At 49.2% G+C, this 20,478-nt stretch overlaps 1 protein-coding gene across 11 annotated transcripts in view; it reads right to left on the bottom strand.

The window, feature by feature from the left end:
- Positions 1-20,478, bottom strand: part of ADARB1 (adenosine deaminase RNA specific B1) — a 122,017-nt gene that overhangs the window by 87,788 nt on the left and 13,751 nt on the right. For 2 of the 11 annotated variants that reach the window (XM_064515442.1, XM_064515435.1), the window contains exon 1: positions 11,413-11,550. The exons of 6 other annotated variants lie outside the window; for them this stretch is intronic. The gene's annotated coding sequence lies outside the window, so the exon portion shown is untranslated. Of the gene's footprint in view, positions 1-6,810; positions 8,414-10,728; positions 10,777-11,412; positions 11,676-20,478 lie in introns of those variants that run through there. 3 more of the 11 variants (XM_064515438.1, XM_064515447.1, XM_064515437.1) reach the window with 3 other exon arrangements.

The raw sequence follows: 20,478 nt of genomic DNA, 5'->3' as shown, positions 1-20,478 counted from the left end.
TATTTAATGAGCATGTGTACCCAATCTCCAGGAAATGTTACCATGGACTAAACTTCAAAATTTAAATTTGTAGTGTACCAGAGCCTCTCAGCAGAGTGAAGAGTATATTAGTTTAATATAGTGACCACACAAACTTTGTATTTTTAGGAAACCATGGTGAAGAGTCTATCTTCCAAAATTTTCAAATCGACTTCCAAAATAAGTCAAATTTTGCTCTCCTCAGAAGGACTTCATTCCTACACACAACTTGGAATATGTTGAAATCAAAACAATGGGCTAAAACCTCTATGTAGGCAGCTATTCAGGAAAATGTGACACCTTTTTTTTTCCCCTTCAATCTCTGCCACTTCTGCACAATTACCTAGATTTCCGTGAAACCAAGAGTCAATCTAACAACCCTTTGAATCAGCAGCCCTCCGAGCCGAATCTTGAAAGCTCATCAATTTTCTCAGAGCCAAATCCTCTAGCCTAACACAAAACATCACCCCTCAGAGGGCTCACCGCTCAAAGATCATCTGCTCAGACGATCCCGGTTACAGGAGCCCGCGGTATCCGCTGAGAAGGGTAACTCTGCCTGAATAACTCGGGAGGCTCGCTGCCATTGCTGCCGCGCGGTGTTCAGGCTCGATGCGGCGCGCGGCGTCGGCGCGGGCACCGCGGTTTGTGCCGGGACCCCGCTACCATGGAGAGCTCCGGCCCCGCCGCCCCCGCCCCGGCCCACTCCCCTCCCCGGCGCTGCACCAGGCACCGCCGCGTTTCTGCTCGCTTGCTTTCCCGTTCACTTCCCAGCTGAACAACAACTGCGTCTGAGCAGCGAGCCGCTAAGCGTCCCACTGGCTGTGTCACACAATTAGCGGGTACCATACCCTACAATTAACACCGCATGTGGTATTAGTTCAGACAGCTATCACAAGATGTTACATCTGCTCTCTATTCCAGAATCACAGGCGCTGCATTAAAAATCCATTCCCAAAACAGATTCAACTACTGGCTAAGGGAGAAGCTGTCAGCATCCGTTACTCCCCATCCTAACAGGCTTCCCGATCAGCTCCATTTCACTTTGGCCCACATCACATCAGGAATTTCAAGCAGCCCTGAAAACTGCTGGAGTTACAGACTGAAACCGATATCTGTCCCTCCTGGTGAAACAAAATGACACCCTTTCACTAAAGTATATCTACCAGCTGACTGAGAAATACAATAGTTCATCAATCCTCAGAAGTAAACACTGATTAAGAAGCTTTTCCCAACCGGTACAGCATCTTCAACCTCCCATTCTCAGAGAAATTGTCAAGATCATACATGGGGACCCCCTCTCTACAGCACCCACCAACATCCTACATCTGTCCTGGGCAAGGCACAGCATGGAGATAGCCAGCAACACAACAGACCGGCTTGCTGCTGACTCGATCGCCGTGATATTCTCCAGCATTTAACGCAAAGGATCAAGCACCCCTTTGGACGGTAACTGCAGTAGAGTCTAGCTCTACAGGACCTCTCAAGCAGCACTCAGAAAGGCGAAAAGTAACCTTTCCTTTACTCTCAACAGCGCTTCAGACAACAGCAGATCCATGCTAACCTCCTGACTTAGGGGACTGGCATAAGTCAATCCTCATCTTCATCTTTTCAAGGTGATCAACCCTCTTAAAATGTAAAATACGATGTTTGCTACGAGACAAGTAAAATAAAAAAAAATTTCAAAGACTGTATCTAAACACCAAAATTACACAAAAATTCTTCTTGACAGGATAAAATAGGCAATTTCAAAAGAAGCAGGGATAACAGTAGAAAAAAAAGTTACATGCATGCACAATGATGTTATCCTTCAGAAATATAAATAAATGATCATTTTGGTAATAAATATAACCAAAATCCAAAAAAGCTCTTTTACTTCAAGGCAAGTTCATTCACAGATCTTCTTAATAGTAAACTCAATTCCTTTTATGAACTCAGGAGCAGCAGAAGGAAAAGCATATAAGAAGATTATGTTAATACTGTTTTTAAGCATACGTAAGGACAGTGAATGAAATACTGATTTTTCACTCACTTCCATCACTTAATTTAAAAAAGCAACTGCATACTAAAAATGGCCTTCAGCGGATAAGAGAAACTAGGCAGCACCAGACAAACAGGTACAGCTTTAGCAATACTCATTGTACCCCACTCTCCGCATGCATCAGTACTGAAGTCTGTGGAAATCAACTTTGATATAAAAGCATCAATAGGGATAAACTATCCAAAAGCTTTCATCTAATGCTCCTTTTGTGCAAACACAGCAATATGTTTCAGAAGGAAGGATGGTATTTCCAGTTTTTTATCATAATGGTAAACAGCAAAACTAGGTTTAACATAATTTCAAAGTTTCTCCTCAAAGAGATTCAAATATACATTAAAAGCAGATTTTATACTGACAGATTTTGACTTTTCACTGTGATCATCAGGAGGACTTAGTAGCCTTCACAAAACAATAGGGGAGACTACTGTGCGCACGTTGCCGCTGGTCCCTGCACCTAAGGGATGCTACAGAACTAGGAAAGGATTTTCTCCAGTTTCTTGATGGCTCTTTAGTCTAGGACACTTCACCCAGCTCAATTTTTCAAAAGTACAGACACACTAGCTCTTAAGCTAGACCACCATGCTTTTGTTCAAGTCAGCTGTACTTTTCTATTTTACATTCTTCAAAGCTGCTAACACAGCAGCAGGTCCCAGTTTAGTTTTGGTCAATCGAAGGCTGAATATTCATTAGTGACTGAGGCACAATCCACTCACCAACTTACAGGTGGCAGATGCACTCCTAGAGCTCATATTCACGTTTAATTTCATCCAAAGGGAAACCAGGCGCGTGCTTCCAGATTGCTCCGCAACGCAAACTAAAACACAGTAAGTGGAGACAATCGGGAGACTCACTTCAAAAAGCACATTCCTGATTCAAATTAAAATACTAATGCAGACACACCCCAAAAACCCCTGCCAGAATTTTCTCACTGGTTCTAGTTAAGCATTAATTTCCAGCTCCACTTTGTTATCAAAACACAGTATCACACTACATCAAGTGAAAGAATATTGCTTGGCATTGGCAAGTGACAAAAGATAAAAAGCATCTGTAAAAACACTACTGCAAGAATGTTTGTGTAATACATATTAAATCTCAGGAAAGTACATTTGCTCTCAACACTTGAATGATGACTTCACTGGCCATAAGAACGCTTGTAACCAAGAGAGACTGAAACTCAAAAGACATCAAAGCTGACTCTTCCGAGAAAATGGAAGTGTAGTGCCACACTGCTACTCCAAAAAACATTAAGGAGGAAGAAAAAGTGGTCTGAATTTTAGACTAACTGGTTTTAGACTAAACTCTTTGCTTTGTCACGGACTATGACGACAACACATGGCAGATTCACAGTTCCTCTCCTGTGTGTGGTTCCCCGCCTTTCTGGCAGGACCTTTCCTGCGAGTCAGACGGCCCAAACTCCAGGACGGGAATATCTGGGAGTGGAGGTTGGCACTGACCTCAGGAACAACACCTTCCACAGGGCACCTGGATTTTGTGCAGGCTCCAGAGGCAATAGGTCCACAGGGCTGAAAACCTACATGAAGTCAGAGCATCCAGAAAGGACATTCAACCAGGTATGAGGTTTCAGTTACAAAAGCTAAGAAAATTTAAGTGAAAAAATGCTATTTCTTATAGAAGTTTGTAAACTATCATGAAGGAAGTTTCTGCTTACATAAAACACGTTGCTATGTCCCATTGTGCAAAAGGATGCAAGACACATAATACACATACACACACACTATACAGTCCTTTTCACAGGATGAAGCTGACCAAGAGCTATCAGGATCAAAAAAAACAGGGTAAATACCTGACAAAAATAGAAGTTAACAATAACTCCCCCTTCTGCAGTCTCCTAATGCAAACTGCGGTCTATGTGGCAAGGGTAAGCTTTGAAACTGGGGTTGGAGAGGGGAGGTTATAAATGAGGTTACCCCTTTCAGCTAGCTTTATTAGAAGCTTCTCACAAGCAAAGCATAGTTCAACCATCTAACATCCAACCGCTTATATTTGTTCTTCTCATTTTTCAGATACTTAAATATACCAGCACCGATCCTCTATCTTTAGATTTGAGAAATCTGGCATATCTAAGGACAAAAGCAGTGCAGAAATGTGTTATTGTAGTCTGTTTCTGATCTGTTACCACAGCAGTATACATTTTTTCCTCCTTACTATCCTCATAACAGCATCCACAGCGGGCCAGACCCAGGGTCCCTCTATCCCATTATCTTGAGGGCTCTAGTCTTCCCTGAGCAGCTGCTGCAAGCATAGAGCAGGTCTGCAAAGGTATTTTCCTTAAATACTCTCCCAGTCCCCAGTAATTTCTAGTAGGAACACTTCCTCATTTACAGACAGCATTTTGGTATATTCAGTACTCACAGGTGGATTCAACATTTTATGTTCCAGCTAACCTGCAGGCTCAGTTTCCTAATGAGAAGGTATGGCTCATCATGCCTTTGAATTAAAGATCCTATTACACCCTTACTGGGATTCATCTAAAGGAGTTTTTTTTTGTTATGATTAAGTACACAGTACCTGTGCTCAATACTTGAGGCGAAAAATAAGAGCTCGTTTTGATTCAAAACAGGCTTTGCAAACAAAGTTCTATAAAACTTGCATCTAAAAAAAGAATTCAAAGATTTTTTTCCCCTCTAACAGCTTCCCAGCAGACTGCACCCAAATATTACAGTATAATTAAGCTAGCAAAAAGGCAGTAAGAGTTCAAACTTAAAGACGAATTTGCTAATAAAGATGAGCAGCCGAAAAAATGAATCTAAATAAAATCCACCTCATTTTAGACACTCTGAACACTTTTGGTGGAAGTCCTTCAGAATACAAAAGACAGGTACAAATTACCTCTGCAGATCTTGAAACTTAAACAGCTTAAACAGGAAAAAATACTTCTAATTGAGGTTATCTCACAACTCCTATGTAAAAACCTCATTTTCATATGCTACAACTGACAAATGAAAGAAAGAGCTGATTTCCATACTTGCTTGTTGTCTTTTTGATCAAATTTTAAATAGTTTGTCTTATCCCAGAGCTGATGTGACAAAGTTAATAGCAGAAAGAGGTAGCAAGCGCCATTGGGAAATGAAGAGTGCTAGTATATGTAGCATTTGGGATGATGCTAAAATCGCATTGGTGTAAGTCCCAAAGCCTAACATAACTGAAAGCCTTTCAGAAAATTGTCTATACAACTTAAAGTATTGTAATAACAAAAAACAACAGACAGCAAGATAATCAGTTAGACAGTACAACCTGACATGCACCTCCAAACTCAAACTCACCACCAAATGAGGAAAGTTTTATCCATCCCTTGGAATTCAAAATCCAGCATATTCTTTGCAGCCTTTCTCCGAATGAGAATATTGAGGATATTCAGCATCCTACCTGCAAGATGTCTCAAAATATCAGCTCTAAGAGTTTCATTCTGCTAGAACCTCTGAGAGGGGTGCGCAAAAAAAAGAAAAGAAGTTGATTTTCCTATTTCAGTACACCTCAGAAAGGAAAAGCCTCAGAAGCCAAAGTGGAAAGAACATCAGCATAAATATCTTAAAGCTATCCTGGCGCAAACGGGAAAAAAAAAACCCTATACTCTTCAATCCCCAGAACAGACTTTCCTTTTGCACTTTTGCCAAAAGTACTCAGCACAAAAATCCTGATCCAAGTGGTTATGAAGCACCTATACAGGACATTTTCCTGGATAACTGTAAAAGTCTTTAAAGCAAAACTTCAAGTCTTCATTCATCTCATAGCTGCATACAGATTCGCTCCTATTCCCTCCCGCTTCTGCCCAAGGGGCAGGATGTGCAATAAAAGAAAAATAACAGTACCTAAAACTGGTTTTTGTTTTCTTAAGCATCACCTATAACACTGCAAGATTTCTAGCAGATCACTCCTCGCCTCATTCATGAAGGAAAATAAGGAAACTCAGCTTCAACTGGAACTACTTATGAGACTTGATTTCCTGTTTGTCTTTCTACCATAAAGCTCCTCTGATGTCTAATAATATATCTGCACTCAGCCAACAGCTTTTCCTTCAGCCGGGGCACTAATCTGAGAATTTCCTCCATTCGGATGCTTGTCCTCACACAACTTCCAGGCACTTAGCTTGGACATCTTGTCCCGCTACAAAATTTCATGGACTTTTCGATCCGTTGACCAGTTTCATTCGGGGCCATGGACAATACAGTTGCATAAGCATCATGCATGGGAAACCCAGCTGAGAAGCATACCAGGTGCTGGGGGTTCCCAGGCGACAGGGCAATCCTGCTTTAAAAGCATGAACCACATCCTCAGTATAAGAGACAGAAGCGGGAAGAAACTTCATCCTATGGCATCAAGCAAAAAGTTTCTCCCCCATGTAGTGCATGTATTAATGAAAGTAATGAAAATACATCACCATTCTTGTTCAGGGACATGAATGGAAAAAAAAAGGGATACAAGATCATGATACCACGCCACCAAGCACAAAGGGAAAAATTTCGTGCCTCAGTATCTGGTCACTTCTGAGCTTCCTACCACTTTCACAGATGTTCTGTATCACATATAAGAAATCTCAGTAATTAACAACTTCAACCAACAAACACGTAATTATCCAAAGAAGCCCAGCATTTTCAGATCCCTCCAACCAGCAGATACTCACAGAGGACATTTCTGCAATCAGGTTATTCTCTTAAATTTGTTGGCACAGGGCTGGACATGCATCAAAGGGGACAGCACTGAGTCACAGCACTCAGCAGCCATGCCTGACTCACCCTGGAGCTTCAAGGACCGGTATTTCCAAGTGCTCCTGCACTCACACTACAGCTAACAACGGGCTCCATGGAGTGTTTCAAAGGCGGCTCCAGGTAACTCTTTCACCTTTTGTAGATAGCCCGAATTCCCCTTACCTGTGAAGTGACAAACATCACGGCTGACCCAAAGAGAGACAACGTAAAAAGACCCAAATTCCCTTGGCAACCAAATGTTCTTGAGAGGACTTCTGTCTTGAAGATCATTCTGAAACTATCTTGCCTCCAAAAGCTACACAATAGAAATTACTTGAAACAATGACAATTTGGGATCCCCCCACTTTTTTTTTTTCTTTCTTTCCTTTTTTTTTTTAATGCACAGATGTTCTATTGCTTTGGTCAGCTGCAAACCCTAATACTCATAGTAGACTCCTACAAGCTTCTAAAGCATGTGGACAGTCTCTTCAGGGATTAAAATTAGTTGCAAAAACAAATATTTTTTATATTTTTAATACCTCCTTATTATCCAAATACTCACATTCACTACATTTCATTAAATGCACAAGATACAAACAATATGTACTAAAAAGATGGAAAAAACATACTCAGTTGTTAAACAGCAGGAAAGGGCAAGAAACAGACATATCATATGCAGACAGGAAAAACTTGCTTTAAAAAATATTGTAATTTGCTCACATAACCAATTTGTCAAGCATCTTTTTATCACACTGTTTATATTATATGGTTATTTCATTCAAAACCGAGGTACATAAATAACAGCCTCTACTGTTAAATAAGTCCAAAACCACAGTTTTAATCTTTGGTACTTAAGCTTAAACTGAAATCCATACTACGGCAGCTGGGTGGCCTGAGTTTTAAAGGTGCCAAGCACTTACTGGTTTCAGAAGTTGCAGAAACAGCAAGTACTGTGCATCTTCGATGATCAGACCACTTTCTTAGATGTCCAAATGAAAATTCCCACCTAACTTTCCAGGGTCCTGCACTTACGGAACTGACTTAAAATGCAAGAGGCATCGATTGTACCTAGATACAACCTAACACGCAACACTCGCTATTAGCATCTGGAGGCAGCCTGTTTCAACCGTGCCTGAAGTTTTCATGGAAGGCAGAAGACACTGATCTACTGATTCAACACAGAGAGCTGATGAAACATTTCTCGTGGGGGGCATGCCCACCAGCGCCATCCCCAAACCTTTCTGAAGTCACAGACCAGATCCCCAAAACATCAGTGCCAAAGTTTTTCGAAGGAAAGTTATGTTTCTGGTCTGTCTCACAGCTCCCAACACAAGCATTTGCTGTCACCTTATTTAACTGGGCTCCTTCATTGCCACATAGGGTCTCTGAACAGGTTACTACGAACCACCTAAGGCCCCTGGGCGGGGTATACTGAGCGTAGAGGTGGCTTTGCTCTAAATCAGCAGAGCCTGAACTGGTTCCAGTCCCAGATCTGCAATCACGCCATGATGATATTGAGTCTAAGCTAACAACCTCAGCCATTCAGGTTTTACCTTCTTAAGCCAAAACATAGTGGACTTTTAAAAGAGAGGGAAAGACCCCACACTCTTATAATAAAGCAACAAGGTAAACGTAGTCTAGAAGACTTATGTGCCTAGCTCTTAGACAGAGAGAGGCCTGCCCTTAAGGGCTTCTAGTGTAACACCACGTTGTTTTTTGCAAACCAAATACAGGACGTGTAGGGGCACTAAACTTTCATTAGAACAAATAATCCTGAATAAGCTAGGGACAAGTATAAAAACGATGACCTGAGGTCCGTAAGTACACCACGAGCAAAGCTATGAGACATCCTTCTGCAAGCACTAACATAATGTCCTTAAAAGAACCTTCTCAGAAAACAAGTCTTCGTAAATCAAATCCTGCTCCTGCTGAAAAAGCAGACCATCTTTCAGTAATAACAGGACGTGATCAAATGCAGCAGTGACCATTCGAGCCACCCGCTGGAGAATGAATCAGATGCAGAGAAGCACAAAAGCCTGAGCTGCTGTCCTTTGAGCTGAAGAGCCCGGGCTTTTGGCACAGAAGCCGTAGCAGAGAAACCCCAGCCAGCACGCTAGCTGCTGAAAAGCAGCTAACAAAGCACATGTGTACAACGGGTGAGGGACGCAGCTAATCTGTCACGCTCCGATAAATCGCATGGTAAAACGTGAGAAACTTCCTTGCACAATTCTTTCGGTTAATTACTGAAAGCACGAATTGTGCGCACAGGCAGCTGTGCCCGAGCACACCCGGGGCAGCGGTCGGGGAGGCCTGCTTCACAACGCCGAGCTCTGTGACAAAGAGCACGGCACACAGGCCGGCTCTGTGCAGCACGCCGGCCCGAGCAGCGCAAGCACGACTACGCCTGAGCACACGAGCTGCGGACTCACCCGCACGGATCAGCGTTAGTCTAAGGAGCTCTGCACTTACCTAACTGAGGACAGCATCTCAGAGCAAAAATGATATACAGTCACCTTGGAAAGCTAACTATCGGCCACGTTTCTGTGAATACTGTAGCACACCGAACACTAATTTACTGAAAAAGGTGGGACTGCTCAATCTCTGGGCTGCCAGAGGACTGGTGGGAAAATTTCTGTCATATTTTGCTACCCCCAAACTGCGAGGGTGGCTTAGCTTTTCCTCCGGTCATCGCAAGACTACACACGGTAGGGGCCAAGACCACATCATTCGCAATGAAAAAAAAGTTAAACAGACACAGAGGATTTGGCAAAACCCCAAAACCCATGCATCTTAGACGTCCTAAAAGTAACAACAGTCGTCCAAGACGTGACTGTTTATACTATGAGACTCATTACACAGGAGGCCTGCCTATTTTTAGAGGTAGATATCACTACAATTGAGTGCTAGATAAACCCAAACAATTATTTTAAAAGGGTATTCCATCACTAATTATTCTAAACATCTTATGCACTCTGCAGGTTGGCTTGCTGCCACTCTCAAGCGTAGAAGCTCTCAAAATGATGCTACAACTTCACTTGCACAATGCTTTAACAGCGGTGACAGATTGCTCTCAGAACAAGCAGCGTGTCCATACGAGTCCAACAGCATGGCAAGCTTGTCATAGCCTTTGCATGGCAGAAAGCGAGACCACGTTTTTGCTTACACTATGAAAAATACAGGAAGTTTTAATTCACCCTTGAGAAAAGACTGAGGAATGGAAGCGGTACAAATTGCGGCGAAAGCACTTGAACTGAGCCCCGTGATTTGACAGCGAATTCAAAGCTAGTGGATCGAATCCAGTATGGCGCATCACAGAAGCTAGTTGCTGCCTGAAAGGACCTACTGGAGGAAAAAAAAAGGGTTAGGCTCGTACATGCAGGCATAAAACAACCAGTTTAAGAACTAAATAAAAGCACAGGCAAAACGAGCTTGTTTTTAAAGACCAGCCTATTGCAGTTAGTCTTGTAACTCAAGGATCTATTTTGTGGTTTCACAAGACCGAGCCCAGAGTCCCAACTGCCCTGCAATCCTCTGGGCAGCCAAGTGCCACAGGCATTCCCTCATCCAGCGTCTGAGGGGATAACGGGCGGATACGCAGGCAGAAAGAGCAGCTGTGCCAGGCCAGCCGCCACCGTCCTGCCATGCCCCAACCGCACATCCCCCAGCAGAACCCAACCTGCCCTGAGCGCTGAAGAGCTGCGGGAAAAATTATCACACCGGCGAGAGTTAGCGCACAGCAATAGAGACTGCAGCCACAGTTTTGTTTAAATACAGCTTAAATGCAAACAAATGCACAAGGAATCGGGAAACCTAGATCTACCACAGGCCACAGCAACAGATGGCACGCTAAGGAGAGGGCTGTAGTATATTTTAACCAACGAGGAGAGAAAGATGCTTCGAGGTCAAACAGCGTTTCGTGACAGCGCTCCAGTTTTAAAGTCTTATTTTATAAATGCACACATATACCTTCCTCAATGCAGAGAGCGAGCAGGGGAGCAACGCTAGATTTTTTGGCTAGGGAAAAAAAAAAAAAAAAAGAAAAAGAAATGAACTTTTCCGGGTGGAATAAGTCGGGCTGCGATAACTGAGCAGGCAATAAGACCGGGGCGGGGAGGGCAGCGGAGGCACCGCGACTCCAGCCACAATGGACGCAATCACCTTCCAGGTCGCAGCCCGAACCAGCCCCGGCGCCGCCCGCAGCTCCCCCCGCCGCCCGCGCATCGCTGCTCCGCGGAAAATCACGCGGAAAAAAGGGAAAAAAGGGAAAAGGGGGAAAAAAAAGAAAAAAAACAGGCGGCTGCCGCCGCGGCGGGTGCGCGGAGCCCCGGGACCGGCGGGCGGGCACACGGGGGGCCAAACTTCCCGCCGCGCCGCCAACTCCGCCGCCCCCTCAAGATGGCTTCGCCTCCGCCGCCCCAACGGCCGCCCCGGGGCCGCCCCCGCCCGCCGACCCCGGCGGCCCCGCCGCACTGCGCCCCGCCGGCGGCCGCCCCGCCCCGCCCCGCCCCGCCCCGCCCGCAACAGGTGCGGGGCTGCCGGGCCACGCCACGCCACGCCACGCCGCGCCGCCCGCCGCCGGCACCTGCCGCCGCGTCAGGACCTGGACAGGTCCCGCGGGGCGCGCCCGCCCCGCCGCGCCGCCGCACGCACCTCGCCTGGCGCCGCGCCGCTGCCCGGGCCCCGCCGCCGCCGCTGCCGCCGCTCCGCCATGCGCCGCCCCGGCCCAACCGAGCCGAGCCGAGCCGAGCCGAGCCGAGCGGCGGCTCCCGCTGCGCCGCCGCCGCCGCCGCCGGCCCCGTGCGCGCCTGCGCGCGACCGGGGCGAGCGGCCGCACGCGCGCGCCCGCCGACGTGCAGGCCGCGCTGCGGCCGCGAGCGGCGCGAGCCCCGCGCCCGGGGCGGGGCGCGGCGCAGCGGGGCGGCGCCGGGAGCCGCGCGGCCGCCCAATTGGCGGGCCCCGGGCGGGGCGGGGCGCGCGCCGCCAGCGGAGCCGAGCGCGCCGGCGCGCGCGCGCACTGGGGACCGCAATGGGCGCGGGGCGGGGCGCGCGGGGCGGGAGCCGGCGCCGATTGGGCGAGCGCGGCGGGCCGGTGCACGCGGCGGCGCCGGTGGCGGAGCGGGGGAGGGAGGGAGGGAGGGGGAGCGGCGCGCGGGCGCTGCGGCGCGGGCAGGTGCAGGGGGCGGGGCGCCGGCGGGGCCCGCCCGGGGCGGGGCGGGGCTGGGGCAGGGCTGGGGCAAGGGCAGGGGGCAGGAGCAGGCGTGGTGCAAAGGCAGGGCTGGTGCAAGGGCACGATGAGTGCAAGGGCACGATGAGTGCAAGGGCAGGGGGGCAGGAAGAGGCATGGTGCAAGGGCAGGATTGGTGCAAGGACAAGGCTAGTGCAAGGGCAGGTGGGAGGAAAAGGCGTGGTGCAAGGGCAGGGCTGGTGCAAGGGCAGGGCTGGTGCAAGGGCAGGTGGGAGGAAAAGGCGTGGTGCAAGGGCAGGGCTGGTGCAAGGGCAGGGCTGGTGCAAGGGCAGGGGGCAGGGAAAGGCCTGGTGCAGGGGCAGGGTTGATGCAAGGGCAGGGCACCCAAAACGATTTTAATAAACGTGTTCCTTCATTAAACTCATGCTTCCCGTTCCTTACACCAATAGTCTCTTCAAGCTTTGGGAACTGGCCCGCTAACGCTCCGCGTCTCCGCGTTGCTGTTCGGTGCCGTATCCAGCCTGTGGAAACACCACGCTTGGGGCGTTTGGCGCGAGCCCCCCACATGCCGGTGATTTCAGCCCTTACCCGCACGGGCAGGACAATTTTGAGCACATTTCAAGGCGAGAGTATTAGCTCAGGTCATACCGCCCCTTCTTCTCAGCACAAAAATCAGTGTAGGAGTGTTGCAATGCAAAAACTATCCAGAAGCAGGGCTTTATCTAGAAAAAAATCTTTTTTTTTTTTTGACTAAAATAGAAACTATCTTGCAACTCCCCCACAAAAAAAAGCAGCACCCTGAAATGCCCCTTGCAAGCAGCAAAGCGCGCAGGCACGGCGCGAAGTGCATTTGAGAAGAACAATAAAAACGAGAGCACAAACCAAGAAAAGGGGAGCCGGATCAAGGAGGAAACCACAAAACTGCCGGGTTTGACGCTGAGGGCTCCAAAATACCTCGTGCGAAAGGGACGCAGGGCACGCGCAAATCCGGCCAGTCCCCGCGGATAAAACTACCCTTTTAGTGAGTTTTAACTGCTGGGACGTGGAGCGCCGCGCCGCTTCGCTACGTGAAAAGCCCTCGCAGAGCCGCCTCCCCCTGCCACCTTGTTGGTACGACCGTCACCTTTTCTTCGTTTTTAAAGATTTCCTCTCGCCCGTTGCCAGGCTGAAATCCCCGGCGAGCGGCGGGAGGAAACGGCGGATGACAGACGCGCAGAGGAGCGGCGAGCACGCGGGAAGCGCTGCGAGGGAAACGGTCGGCAGAAATCCCGCGAGGAAAGCCCAAAACAACGTACGAATTATGCCGTGGAAGCCGCTTTAGCGCGCGGAAAGGGACTTCTGTGGTATTAAAGAAATCTGCTTAACCTGCGTGTGGGAACCGGCTCGCAGCAGCACCGATGGCTGAATTTGTGCAGGTGCCGGTTAGGTGCCCGCTGAGATTTTTGAGATTTTCAGCAATATTTAAGCCCACTAGGAGCTTATCTCCCTTGGACTTCATTTACCTGGCCGTAGGGCTTCCCCATGTCCCTCTGTCCCTGCCTTTTACACCCAGACACCTTAGAAAATCTTGATTTTATTTCTCCACAAAGGCAGCGAGTGGTCATTTGGGGGAGCAGCCTGCCGAGCAATGACTCTCCGTGTCCGAGCTTCCAAAATAAGCCCAGGCGGCCGCGTACGGGCACGGGGTCCCCTTGCGCGGGGCGAGCACGGCCCCCGCGCCTGCTCCGGGCTCCATCGGGGGGTTGCATGCCCAAAAACTTGCTCGGGTTTTCCAGCTGGAACAGTCAGTCTACCCCAAACGACGCCTCTGCCTGCAGACACCATCCCAAACCTATCAGTGCCACAGCAGCACCACACATCGCGACCATGACGTCTATCTTCACGTCTTGGAGAATGGGGACGTCACATGTCAGGTTGAGTTGCCGAAGGAGCAAATCAGAACGACCCATTGCAGCTTTCTTACCATACTTCATACTTCTCCTGGAATAAGGTAATACTGGCAAAAAGCTCTTAAGAGAAGCTCCTCACCACCTCCATTCAGACTGCTCATGTCTCCCAGCTCTGGTGCAAACCTGAGGCAAAATAAAGCAGATACTTCTCTCCACCGCTGCAGTCATTTCTCCACCAGAAAACCGGGTGAGTTAGATCAGGCGACCTAAGCAGGGCACCTGGGTCAAGGCAGCTTCACTGCATACAGAAGCATGCAGAGCAGTATGAATATCTCTATTTAAAGTTGTCTGCAGCGGCTTTTGGAATCAGGAATTGGTAGGAATTGCCTGAAGTGGGTGGGTGATGTATCCTGAGGTACCTGTCCACCTCCGCTGGAGAAGCAAAGCCCCCAGATTTCCGGCTATCTGAAGGTGAGCAGATGGCCAGTCCGGGGAAGGACTGGGCACGTGTCGAAGCCACCTGACACCAAAGAGACATTTTCCCCATGTCCCGTGCATACGTCCTGGCCAAAGGTGATGTTGACTCCCACCCCCGCTGCCTACTTGCTCACTGGTCATCTGTTCTTCAGGTCCTTCTTCCTCCTGGGCTGAACCTGCTCTGTCAGCCACTGAGGTTGGGCAAGGCCAACCTGAGCCCTGCTGTCCTCCTAATCCTCTTGCTTTCCAGGCCCAGTGTCTTGTCTCCGTCCCTCGATTGGGCTTGAGGGAGCAAAGCTTCCCAGGCCCTCCCTCCAGGCAGGTGGGCAGTGAACAAGCCCCCGCGCGGGGCCCGGACCGCACCGCCACGGCACGTCGCGACGCCTCCCCGGGACACCGAGAGCGACCTGCCCCACGGCTCCTGCCGTGAGTCGCCAGAGCCATCGCCCAAGCACCCCGGTCACGTTCGCAGCCTCCTGCCCGGTGCCAGCGTGGGGATCTGCCCCTCCTGCCCCGACTCCCCGCCAGCCGCCAGGGCCCTCTGCTCCGGCCGCTCTTGCAGGTGACGCCTCCGGGCGCAGCCAGGCCGGTCCAGCGGAAGGTGACCCTGCGCTGCTGAGCCAAGTCCTCCCAGGTGGAGGAGAGGCCGACATATGTCCTCCCCAGGTGACCGTGCGCGAGGCTGGCTCAGCTGCCCAAGCTTTTGATTAGAGGGCCAGGCCTTTTGCAGCCCTAGCCCTGTTTTTCTGCATTGACACAACTCTCCCAACCAGCTGACCTAACCATTTTTTGACAGTTATTACACTTTATAAAGGTAACTCGGTTGACATAATACACTTAGACATCTCTAAGGCACTAGAGTTGGCCCTGCAGAACACGTTAATTAAAATGAGCGTTGTTTCAGCATCAATAAGGCGTAGATCAAACGGGATTAACCCCAGCTGACGTGAGCTGACAGAGAGCAGGGTTGCTTATGGGTCTGAGCAGCGAGCGCTGCTTCGCCCGATTTCATCCAGCTTTATTGGTGATCTGAAATAAAGTCTGGCGCAGCTCGTGACCAGGAGGCGAAACCGAGACACCGGCGCAGGGTCTTGCCGCAGGTCCCCGAGCTCAGCTGCCCTCCGCCTTTCCCCGCCGCGGACGCTGCACTCCGGACAACGCGGCTGCTTTTTGCAGCTGTCAGGTTGCGCTGCATCCACGTGGCAAAGCTGCCTTTTGCATTGTAAAAACGTAACAGAACAGCTATTTTGCACCCTTGTATTTCAGGTGAGAAAGCCAACATCTTAAGCGTAACTTAAGCAAAATGCAGCTGAGTATCTGATAGAAACATCTCCAGAAGAACCTTCCTCTAAGGTAGCGTTAGGAAATGTTTCCATCCGAACGTATCAAAACCAGGACTGTTACTAAAGCAGGCCAAAGGAGACAGAAAATATGGAAAGCACAGAAAGGAAGGAACGGCGGAGGGAAGAGAGCTGGAGAGCTTTCTGCAGCCTGCCTCCTCATGCCGAAACAAAGAGCGGCTCTGTGAGCCACGGCCGTTGCACATGCCGGACTGACCACGGGAAATAGCTTGCTCACCCAACACGTAATTTGACTATGGAGCTCAGAGCCCCAGGATGCCATTAACGCCAAGAAATTAGCAAAACGCAAGAGCTGTGGACCTTTGCATGGAGAAAAAGAATATCCAGAACTGCAGTTTCCAACAGCTAAAAACAAAGCAGGTATTTTGTTGTTTTGCTTTGTTTTCCCCAAAGTTTCCTGCTTTGTAGTTTAAATGGTGGCAGTACAAGTTTGGGTGATAACCTGCAAGATGTGACACCGGTCACTGCTGATCTCAGCTGAAGTGTCTCGCACAAGCACCTCTGGTAGCTGTCACGGGCAGAGCCCCTGCCTGCAAGACCTCTAACCTGTGCTGCTCTTAAGGCCCATCAGCCTGGGAGGGGGCGGCTGAGCCCCTGGGGCCACCCCAAGCAGCTGTGCAATAGGCACCGGCCTCTGGGCAGTCCTCAGAGTGGCCGTTCCTCACATCCCAGGGCTCCCCAACCTTCCTGGCTTCCTCTGACTAATCTTTGACCTGCAGCAAGGTCAAACTCTCCTGCAGAAGACATGAGACACGAGCAGGGAACTCCTCTTCCACCACGCGGCTGCTTCCCAGAGCCTACGAAGACCCATCCTGAAGCAACGGAGGGACTTTGCCCCGAGGACCCCTCCTGGATAACTACTCCAGAGCATCATTCCTCAAATGGGGAGAAACCTTCTAATTTCTAGTCAAAATGTATTCCTGACCAATTTACAACAAACGGATGTTGTGCAGTAATTTTCTCTGCACTTATATAGTTCTCTCTCCTTCATGTGCTCCCCACAGATGTGTTTACAAGCAGTCACCATTGCCCATCTCAACTGCACCGGTTAACCCAGCCACACTCTTTTACCCTCCTTTGGTAAGAGTAATACTTCATTGTCTTAAGCGTTTCATAGCCTTTTCTGCCCCTGTTCCACTTTAAATATACCTTTCTTAAATACAGGTAACCATCACTAGACACAGTATTCCCATGGAGATCTCACCATCCTAGTACACAGTCTGGGTGTCTTCCTATCTCTACTAAAAAGAGCCTCCACAGCACCTCCTAGAGCTGCATTTAGCTGTCTTATATCTGCCACATACTGTCCGGTCTTAGTTATCCTCCGGCTTCCACAGTTTTCCCCTGGATCAACCAGTAGACCCAGATGTTGCTCCAATGACCTCTGCTGACAAGTCTGCATTTCACAAGAGCGTTAGTGGTCCCCAGTGCAGGACTCCATGCTCTGCACTACCCCGTCCCTTGCCATTTCTACCAGGCCAGGTGGCCATCACCTAAATCCTTTTGCCTGATGACAGGACTCCTTGAGATGAAACCTGTCAAAAAAAAAGAGCTTGTCTCCTAATGTGTCAGTTTTTCATAACATTTTCCTACAGCTTGTATGACCTTCCATCCCAAATTCCCTTCTGGGGCTGAGTTTTCACTCAGCAGCAGCCTCTGGGGATAAACCAGCAGGTTTCTGAGTTACTGCTTACACCCTTCCCATCCTGATGAGGCTTCCAGCTGACATCTATCCTCTTTCTGCAGCGGGGCTGCCGACAGCCTCACCGAGAGATAGTTACACTTCTCAGCTTCTCCCAAAGCTTTATCATTCCTCCAGGTCTCCAAATCTCTTTAATTTTAAAAAGTTGCAGAATTCCTGAAAATGCAGAGGTGGCACACCGAGAGCATCGCTTACCGAGCTGTACTCCCAGCTGGCTCTCGCCACAAGGAGCCAAGCGCCAAATCCAGCTGAAACATGAACTGGGAGCCTCGTCCATCATCCTGGCTGCCCCTTCTCCACTTCCAACCACCATCTGCATTTTGATAGTCTCATATCTCATCTCTGTCACCTCATCGTCTCTCATAAAACTACACTTTTAAACTATATTTAAAACTAAAAAGAGGACACAGTCTGAGACTTGGGGGCAGGCTGCCGTGGGAGGTGATACCACCATGCAGACCGTGTGCCGGCCAAGCCTTGCACTTCTGCTGTGGCTGGGACTGCTGCGGCACTGCAGCTGGGTTTTGTGCATGGGACAGGCACCGTAAAAGCTTGATTTTGCCTTGTCCCACCTACAGTCCTCTGTGCCTCAGTTAGAAATCACAGTGCGGCTGGCCTCTGGCTTGCACAGCAAGGCCAGCAGATTTAGCACTCGGCTAGCCTTAGAAATAACAACTATGGTGAGAAATTTCCAGCAGACATGTCTCCATCAGACCACGTATCTGATAAGGTCTGACTCCACAACCTCAAACAAAGCTGCTGGAGGTTTTCTTCATCACAAAGACTGACACCACGGAGGTCCCACTGCACGCTCTGAAGACATTTCCCAAAGGCAATATCCAACTTGTAGGCCATCAGAAAAAGAAATCGTTAATTCAACTAGTTAAGACCAAAAAGGAGGGGATATTTAAAGAACAGAGTTCAATTACACTGTATGCTTTTGAATCCTGTTTTTTTCCCCCCCAGGGATGTTTGATTTTTCAGCCTTGGGTGACCTGCTCTTTTTCCGCATTGCCCTCCTACCTGCCCCATCTGATCAGCCCTGCTGTCTGCACAGCTGTATTTCCAAAGGACATCTTTGCAGCTGTCGCATGGTCCTGAGCCCCAGCAGCACATGCCACAAGCAGTTTCTCTGCCCATAACGTTACCCTGCCCTAAAAGCTTGCCTTGTCCAATAAAAAGGGAAGCTACAGCCAGGCACTGTCCACACCCTGGGCCGTGCGTCAGTCCTTAGCCAGTCAGTGCCAGCAGAAGAGAAAAGGAGAGGGAAGGTCAGCTCAGCAAAAACACCGTCCAGTGGAGTTTTCCAGAGCCGCTTCCAGGACCCTTTACCCCATGGTTTAAAAGGAAGAATGTTCAGCCTTGTGCTCTTAATAGGCAGGGACATCAGCTATTTATAACCGGGCTTGGAAACCTCAAGGATGGAGATCCTCCACCTCTGAGGACCTGTCCCAGGGCTGCCCTCCTCCCGGGGAAGGAGATTTCCCCGACACCCAACCCAAAACTCCCCGGCCCCGAGCCTGACCGATGCCCCTTGCTGTAACATCTGCAACCATCCAGACTGCAAAACGGACAGCACTGACAAGCTATGTAAGCGTTCACGTAAAAAATAGGAAATCTAAGGTGCTGACAGCCTTATCGCAGTGTGTGACTGTACCCAAATCTTTGGCATTGTGCCCTGTTTTACCCTGTGAATTTTGCCGAGTTGTCAGAGAAGCGTGGTATAGAAATCAATCAGATAAAAATAATAAATCTGACTACATTAAACAGCATAGCTTGTGTTTTCTCATCTATTTCGATAGAGTGCTTAAGTGGTAACAAATGGATATTACACTGTATTAAGCTTTCTTCCATGCTTACCACCCTCTGTACACAGTACAGGCAAACCCGAGATCTCCACTGAGCTGCTATTCTGCTTACATTTAGTTTGCTCCCTCACACTGTTTGTTCCTGGTAGCATGAAAACTCGCATATACACTCTTGAAGAGGATAAAACGGACCGGCATGAAAGCCTGCACTGGAATCAACAACCTATTTTTAAACTTCCTCTTTCAGAAAGGCAATTATCTGCCTCTCCGTCCTGCCTTGGAGCCGGTTTGCCACCGGGCTGTGGTCAGACGGCTCTTGGCTGGTAAAGCTTTGCCTTTTGGGAGCGCCTGTCTGCGTCTCCTTATCATGCTTTATTTTCAGCTCAAGGAATTTAACACCCGCTGCCACTGGAGATTTTCTAGAAGCAGCAGTGGAACTGGCCAAAACCAAAACAACATTCCTCAGCTCCACCTCGGTGTCGCGCGCCGAACCAGCCAGGCCTCGCCAGGGAAACAAGGCGGCTGCGCGGCTGGGAAATTCGCAGCGAAGTCTCCCAGGCCCCTTTGGGCCTCCAGCGCAGCGGCGGATGAGCTGAACCCCCCGCGGAGATGCTGCGCCCTGCCGCGTCCCCGCAGGCGCTCCGCTCTTTGGCCCTGTGTCGGGCAGCTAGGAAACACTTTGACATCAAGAAAACCATCGCCAGCACAAAAGAGGGAAGAGCTGAGGCTGAGAATTAATTCTCTTGCCTGATAACGCTCACAATGACGAAGATCATAAAACATAAAGGTCAAAAACCAGAAGAACTTTTCTTTCGACTCTGTGCAGGGGAGAAGTCCCGGGCTCCCGGCTGGAAGGTGTCAAGGAGGTGCCGGATCCACTTTGGAGAGCGGAAAATCCCTGCATGCGTCCCACATGGTGCTGGGGCAAGGCTTGGGGTGAGAAGGCAGTGCCTCACCTCCAGGGCTTCTTACACTGCTCAATAACCGGTCCGGCTTTACTTCTGATTAATTTAGTTCCCTACCTATCCCTAAGGACAAAACCGCTCCTTTTCCTGTTAAAGCCTTGCAGAGCTATCCACGCTCCAGCAGAGCTGGCAGGGCCGGGAACGGGGCTCACCACGAGGAGGGCAGGGCATCGCTGGCAGAAGATCGGCACCACTCCTAACCCCCTGTTCCCAGTATAAACCACTCCGGTCCTTCCCACCATGATGACACCTGCTTACCTTTTTTCCCCCAGTAGAAAATGATCTTTTTCAAAAGACAACTGTAAAACAGTTCGTGGTGCTTATGAAGT

The sequence above is a fragment of the Dromaius novaehollandiae genome, chromosome 7, assembly GCF_036370855.1.
Source record: "Dromaius novaehollandiae isolate bDroNov1 chromosome 7, bDroNov1.hap1, whole genome shotgun sequence".
Lineage (NCBI taxonomy): Eukaryota > Metazoa > Chordata > Aves > Casuariiformes > Dromaiidae > Dromaius > Dromaius novaehollandiae.
Note: the sequence above shows the minus strand (reverse complement) of the source record. Positions and strands in the feature narration are given on the sequence as shown.